Below are 8054 nucleotides of genomic sequence, written 5' to 3'. Positions count from 1 at the left end.
TTTTGACTCAACAAAAATTGATGTCGTTCAGCTGTTCGTGGCAAAGAACAAATGACTGACATTAGTTTTGTTAGGTCATTTGTCTCCAGCAGGTTTTGAGTTCGGATTTGGTAAGTTTCCTTCACCCCCTTTGTTCTTCTTTCTTTTACTATCTTATTCTTCTTCTCCTTCCCCTTTCTTTAGTTTGTTTTCTTTACTGATCTGGCTAAAAAATCGACTAATTGCCTGAGCCTAAATTGATTTCTGTTCATTCACATCTTTGAAGCTTTTCTTTGATTTTGGTCTGTTTTAGTTTAATTAATAGTTGAACTTCTGACCTTGCTTTAGCATTTTAGTCTCATAATTTAGCTAGGTTTTATTCTGTTTTAAAAATTAGTTAGTTTCCTGCCTGTTTGTGTTTAGTAATCGATCATTTAATGTAGGTTTGGTTTTCTAAAGTTATTTAAGTACTTCCCTTTCACATGCTTTGATTTGATTTTGGGTCAGCCTTGTTACTTGGGCTCTGAGGTCAGTCTAGGTCCCATTCCAAGAGAGTTTGGTTTGGCTTGAACCTGAGCCCATGTTTAATGAACCATTGATCCCGTTTGGATTCATAACCCATACCCGTTTGATCCAGGGGTAAAAAATAGGGTAAATAAGGGTTATTTTGGGTAATGTACATAGGGAATCTATGAGTAACCACCTGAAGAAGCTTCCTAGAAGCTGAAAACAGACTTGCTTGGTTAAGAAGTCAGTAATTGAGGGACACCTAAGCTAAAATGAGAATTAAAGAGGGGGTAGAATGCAAAATTAAAATCCTATGGTCTGCCCTATTGCCTTGCCTATAAAGGCATCTTATTCTTGCCTTGCAAGCCAGACCTAAGAGACCTAAGAGAATAAGAGATAAGAATTTCAGGAAAAATACCAAAAGATTGCAGTCTACTGTTGCATTGAATTCCAGTGATTTTTCTGTTTCTTTTTAAACATCTGAAAACAACAGTTCTTCATTGTGGAATTTGAAAGATGATTTGAATTTGGTTTTCAAGTTTGGTTTCAACTCGAATCTGGGTTCATTAATTGAATTCAAGTCTGTTGAGAAATTTTGGGTTGAAGTTGCTTGGTCCTGGTTTACTGTTCCATTGGCTGTGCTGGGGCTGATTTCTACTGCTTATAGCTGACCTCTCATTTTTGTCATTTTTTTTGCTTCCCAGGTATTCCTCTATTCATGAACAACAAGTGAATGCTAGCTATGTGATTCAATGGAAATTTGATAGAATACAAGTTGCATTTACTTAGTTTTCTGGTTCTCCTACTGTTTTCAATGCCCTATAGTAGATTCCTAGCTATGAATCATGATTCTCCCTTCATTATTTGTGTATTTTGAATCCATATGTGAGAATGGGACATTCTGAATCTATGTGTGTGAGTAGGAGTAAATCTGAGCTTGTAATGATAAATGAACAATGGACTTTGGCACATTCAGTTTTATTTTTGATTTAATGATGTGGATCACTGATCTTTGCTTAGTTCCTGCTGAAGATCAGTGATGTTTTAACCTTTGATGTTTGTCTAGGTGCTAAGTGTTGGCTTGTGTATATAGTGACTTACAAAGATCCTGTTTTGGTAAGCATATGCACTCATGAGTTTAAGATTTTACACCCGTGTTCATTCATTAGGTAGTTGATTTTATAATTTGGAGTAACGTCATAACTTTCCCATATAGTTATGGTGTTTAATCCTAAGAGCATTTTGGTAGTTGATTTATAATTAGGAAGATGTTGTTTCGAGTACTTAATCTGAGGTTCAATATTTTTTTTTGTCTTGCTCAAATGGTTAGTTTGGTTCTAAGGTTAGAGTGAAATGTTATATAACTTGGGTATTTGTATTTCAAAAGGGTTTTTTCAATGAATCTGGGGCTTGTTTTAATTTCTGGATATCTCTAGGCTCTCATTAGTTCAACATGTTTGGCTTTCCTTTTTCTTCGAAAGTTGAATCAGTTAGATCATGCTAACACGTTAATTTGGATCATATATTGTTTGGGTTTGCCATAGATGAGGTTTGACATGAGATGATGAATAATTTATGCAATTGGAGGTTGTGTTTGTCATGGAATACATGCATTAATTTTAAAAGAAATATGTTTACCTTTGATTTAATGGTTATTAGTATTTGTTCAATTCCTGATTTTATAAATGTTAACTGGCCTCAAATGTATTTGTTGATTCATGTGTTGGGCCATCATCGCCAGCCCAAATGTAACCACAGACCCTCTGAAATCATACCACTGAGCTGGGCTTCACCTGGAGCCCAGTATCTTTACGTGTTGAGCCTGCAGCAATGGTCAATCGAACCAGGCTTTATCCGTTGGGCCCTTGGTCCGTTTTGTGCTTGGCTAGTCCTTTTGCTTAAAATAATTAATCCTTCCTCATGTGATCCGTTAGTTACTTTAAGTAAAACTTTTAATCGTGTTTAGCTCTAGCAAATTAAGCCCATTAATTAGAGGAGGTGTGCCATATTAGATAACACAAATAGTTGTGGCCCTCCGAATTTAGTACCCTTTAAAATAAAATTGGGACGGCAAACAAAAATGACAATTGCATGGCCTTTTTAATTAATTTTTTTTTAAATCCTTAGAATTCGAGGCGTGCCATTTAGCAAATTTCCATGGCCCTCACAAAGTTAAAAACGCGTAGTTGCTTTAGGCGCGTTGTTTTAATAATATTACCTTCCTAAACTCGGGTGTGCATTTCATGTGACACAAATCCAAATCCTTATAATGTTGAATACAATGTGTTTAGGATTGCGGGTGCATTTCATGTGACGCGATCCAACGACATATTTTAGACGACGTTAAATCTTCTTTAAAATAAATAAAAGCGGCTATAAAGTAAAAATGCACATAGGTTCAAATTATTTTAAAATCAGATAATTAGGCCAATTATAACAGTTGAGCGACCGTGCTAGAACCACGGAACTCGGGAATGCCTAACACCTTCTCCCGGGTTAACATAATTCCTTACCCGGATTTCTGGTTCGCGGACTGTAATACAGAGTCAATCCTTTCCTCGATTCGGGATTTGAACCGATGACTTGGGACACCATAAATCTCCCAAGTGGCGACTCTGAATTCTTTAAATAAATAAATCCCGTTTTGATTGTCCTTTAATTGGAAAAATTCCCTTTACTATACCCTTTCCGGGGGTGTAGTAAAAAAGGAGGTATGACAATACTTGAACTCAGCCATGTTATTTTCCACTATTTTCAAAACTCAGCCATGTTCACTCAGTTTTAATACTCAAATGATATTTAAATGATGTTTTGGGCTGAGAAATACTTTTTTACTGTTGCCCGAGAGGCTTATGTGATTTTGACTGAGTAAGGCCGAGGGCCTGTGTTGTGAGGATATCTTTTGGGTCGGGCTGCACGCCGCAGCGGTGATACACTGATTTTGATTTGAGGCCGAGGGCCTGAGATTGTACGCCACGAGGTGGCTTGATATTGATATGAGGCCGAGAGCCTGTTTATGATGCCATGAGATGGCTTGATATTGCGCTTGGGCCGTAAGGGGCCCCTCCAGGAGTCTGTACACCCCCAGTGAGCGTGGGTACCTAGTGTGATGATTCTGTTTATTATGTGAGGCCGAGGGCCGGATTGGTTATGCCACGAGATGGCTTGTTATTGCGCTTGGGCCGTAAGGGCCCCCTCCCAGAGTCTGTACACCCCTAGTGAGCGCGGGTACCCATTGTGATGTGAGATATAGCCCGAGAGGCTGGTATTGTTCTAAGTGATTGCCCGAGAGGCTGGTATTGTTCTATGTGATTGCCCGAGGGGCTGGTATTGTTCTATGTGATTGCTCGAGGGGCTGGTATTGATATGAGATATTGCCCGAGGGGCGAAGTTGTTGACATTGTGCCAGAGGGGCGAACCTTTATGTGTTTGTCTGTCTTATTTACCTGTTTAGTTGTGTAATTGTGCTCGAGGGGCGTATTCTTTATGCTTATCTGTTCTAGTTGCTTTGCATTCAATTGCTTAACTGTTGAAAATCCATTTTTGAAGAAGTTTAAACTGAGCTAAGACGCTTTAAGAGATTTCACAGCTTCATTGCTTTCTTACTGGTTTTGTATTACTTCTATACAGCATGTTTGATGCACTCTTCGTGATTTCTTATCACTCAATCTTTATTTATGATTATTACGCACTGAGTTGGAAGTACTCACTTTACTCCCTGCACCTTGTGTGCAAGATTCGGGTATTTTCTGAACCCGGTAGCGGGTATTGGTTGATCGGAGGTGGAGTCATCGGAGTTTAGCAAGGTAGCTGCCGGCATCCGCAGCACTGCTTTTCTCCCTCTTATTCTATTAGTCTGTACTTAGTACATTTCAGACTTTGTCAGTTATATTTAGACCTTAGTAGATGCTCATGACTAGTGACACCCCGGTTTGGGCTGTGTTTGGGTTGTACTTCCGCATTGTTATGATATTATCTGCTACTTAGTACTATTAAATCATGTTTTAGCCTGTTTTATTGCTGTTTAACTTCGAATTGGAAATGTGTCGGCTGGCCTTGTCTTCACGAGAGACGCCATCACGACCGGGTTTGGGTTTAGGATCGTGACAATTTTTAACTTTCTTTTTCAATTGGTATGATTTTCAAAACCAGTATCAAACCCAATCAACCCAGCGCTCTAGATTCAAGTTACTATACGCGTTTTCAATAATTTTTAACTTCACCTAGTCATTTTAGAGTAAGATTTCATATTTGAGTTGAACTTTGAGTTCCGAAGCTCCTTCAATGGAGTTATGAGTTTCACTGCAGCAAAACTTCAACTTCAGATTTGGACACCCATTAATCGAGATTTAATTTTTTTTGCTGAGATTTGATACCTACATGAAACACATCTAACAAATACTGTTGGACTAAGAGATAAAAAACTATTTAATTTAGCTTATTATGATAAAATACTATTAATATTAGCTGTAATTCATAAATACTATGAATATTAGTCAATTACTTCTAAAATACGACCGCTTTCAATTATTCTAAGCTTCATCTACTAAGTTTCTAGGTGTTTGAACCAATATTTGTTATTTCTCAACAAATGCACGGTCCCATTTCTTTGCTGTGTCTACTCATATACACCATGGATTAACACAAATTGCTTTTTCTTTTTACAGATTCTAGCATAGAGCACATAGTCACATATGTTAACTGAAATTGAATCTCAAAAAGTTCCTACTCATCTATGCTGAAAATTGAATCATAGCACACGCACTCATTATTGTAGAGGACACAATTAACGGAAAATTTGGACCAAGGGTAAAAAGTACGGATGACAAGCGGAGCGGTTCGGTGGGGGTTCTATATAAAACCGTAAAATTTTAATCCGTCCCGCCCCGCCCCGCATGGCACTTCCACCCGCATTCACCCGCCCCGCCCCGCCCCACCCCGCTTCAGTTTTTATTTTTATTTTTTTTATTTTTTAGTTTGTTAGTCTTGTTTCTTTTTTAATTTTTTTGGATAAAATTCTCCATGTCAGTGAAGAATTTAAGTTTGGGTGCAACTGCTTTGTTTAGTTTCTCCAATGTGTTGCATAGGATTAAAAGTAGACAAAGTCTAAAAATAATAAGGATATCTTGAAATTAAATTATTTTTAAGAATATTTTGAAGTAGTAAAATTATATAAAAGTAGTAAGTAAATATGAAACTAATTTGTATGCATAAAGACTTGTGCGACTTCCGTACTCCATTATAGATTAGATTCAGTACACCATGTAATAAGACATTGTTAATCCTTGTAAATTATTTATTATGAATTACTTGTTAAAAATATGAATTAGGCCAATAAATTAGGATTGTTTATTATGAGATGCAGAAAACCTTTCTAATGCAGACAAACATACTTTGACATGAACACTGAAGCTTAGTATCTCAAAAGTAGACCGAAGACATCACTGAAATGTTGTAATTTTGTAAAAAATTTAAGCTTTAACCGCACCCGCCCTGCCCCCGCATAAGATTTTATTTATTTTTACTTTCAACCCACCCCGACCCGCATATGTTAAAACCCGCACTGCCCCGCATATATCTAAATACGTCCCGCTCCGCACCTGCCTTGCCCCATTGCCATTCCTAGTCAAAAGTTCTTGAAACAGTAAATTATTCCTAATCGCTAATGGTTTCGCACTTTGAATAAAAAAGATTCAAGTTAATAATTGGGAAATCGTATTCGAGATTATCATTATTGGAAAACTTGAGTGAAAAGTTTTGGTTTCTCGAGTCTGAATTCCTCTACTGGATCGAGCTTGGTTGGTGACGATTTGTTTTGAAATTTTGGATTTTCAAAATTGAATTTTTTCGAGTGAATGTTGTTAGAACAAATTGGGTACATCTTAAGGAATTTGAATTTCAATTTTGGGACGATTTGATGGAGATTTAAGATGTTTTGAATTGAAATTTGAGTCAAATTCAACGTAAAAAGATGAACATGAAGGAAGATGAGATATGTATCCTCGTGTATCGTTCATGTATTCCATATGTATCAAATGTGTATCCTCTGTGTCTCTCATGTATATCCATGCATACCTGTATGTAACATGTATGTAATCGTAGAGAAATTTTTTAACTCGATTGCAATTGCGAATTTTGACTTCTAACCAGTTCAAATCACCTCCAACCTTTTTCAAATATTGTTGCCTCAACTATGTCTTTTTGATGAATTCTAATCATACTCAATTGAGAAAAAAAAGTTATCTAGTTTTTTGTCACGACCCCAAGTTCCCTCTGTCGTATGTTGTGATGGAACCTATTCTCTAAGGGGAAAAAAACATAATTAGGCACAATTTAAGAAAATTTTACAGACTTCCAGCAGCAATAAGTAATTAACAGATATGGCAACTAATTATCTACATTCCTAGCACAAATCTATAATATTGGACCAAGAATCACGTCTTCAGTTACTAAATTATCGCAAAACTGTTCACGCTCTAATTAACTACATCCCATATTTCACGTTTGAGAACAAACTAGGATCTCAATGATTCCTTTCCATTCATAAAAGTTATTTATAAATAAACTTGAGATAAAGCATGTATAAGGCAATCAACAGTTGAGAAAATAATCAAATATATATTGAATATAATAGGTATATTGATATATACTACCACTAAGAATTGAAAAGTAAGAACAATAATAAAAAATATTATGAGAAAATACATTAAAATATTCATTTATATTTGAAGTGTATCCAATTCGTTGGAAATAAGATCAATATAACTCCAATGAATTTGGAATAAAAACAATGATATACTGTATTAATTGGAACTTACATTATACATATATTTATGGAATAATTATGTTATATTGCATATTTACTTATCACTATTTAATTATATAATTGGTATAATAATGGTATAATTGTAAAAAAATGTGGAATTATTCTTCAATGCATTTATATTTCAATTATTCTGAATTTACCGCAAGAATATTACTTCCACTAGAATTGATTCTTAGTATATTGCATACATAATTAATATTTAAATATTTAATTATATAAAAGGTATAATTTTATTAAGTATTCACGGGATAATTCTAGCATTTTAATTATACAAATAATAATTGTATCATGTATATTGCTTCTGTGTTTATGAATTTATTTAGAAAACAATTCTTGTATATTCACATAATAATTCTGGTATTTATGTATTAGCAATATTTAATTATATAAATGGCACAAGTATACTCAATTTATTTTTATATTTTTTCAAGTTAAAAGGTAAAACAATTGAGGGGCGGGAGAAATAAGAAAAAGAAGTAGTAAGAGAAAGAAGTTGGATGCTTAATTAGCCAAAAAAAAAAAAAAAAAGAGGAGGAACGGATGTGGTGTTCGTATTTGGGTGAGGGGGGTGCAACAAAGTATGCATTAATAAGGATCAAAATAGATCCCGCATTTAGTGGATCTTTATTTATTTTAAAACTTTCGGTTAAATGCTATTAGTGTAAAAAACTCTTCCATTTATGTAATAAATAAAGATTACTAATATTTTCTTAAATATTCTTTAAAAAGTGCTCAGCCATGT

Source organism: Nicotiana attenuata, chromosome 5 (genome assembly GCF_001879085.1).
Source record: "Nicotiana attenuata strain UT chromosome 5, NIATTr2, whole genome shotgun sequence".
NCBI classification, from domain to species: Eukaryota; Viridiplantae; Streptophyta; class Magnoliopsida; order Solanales; family Solanaceae; genus Nicotiana; species Nicotiana attenuata.
This window is presented reverse-complemented; position numbering follows the sequence as displayed.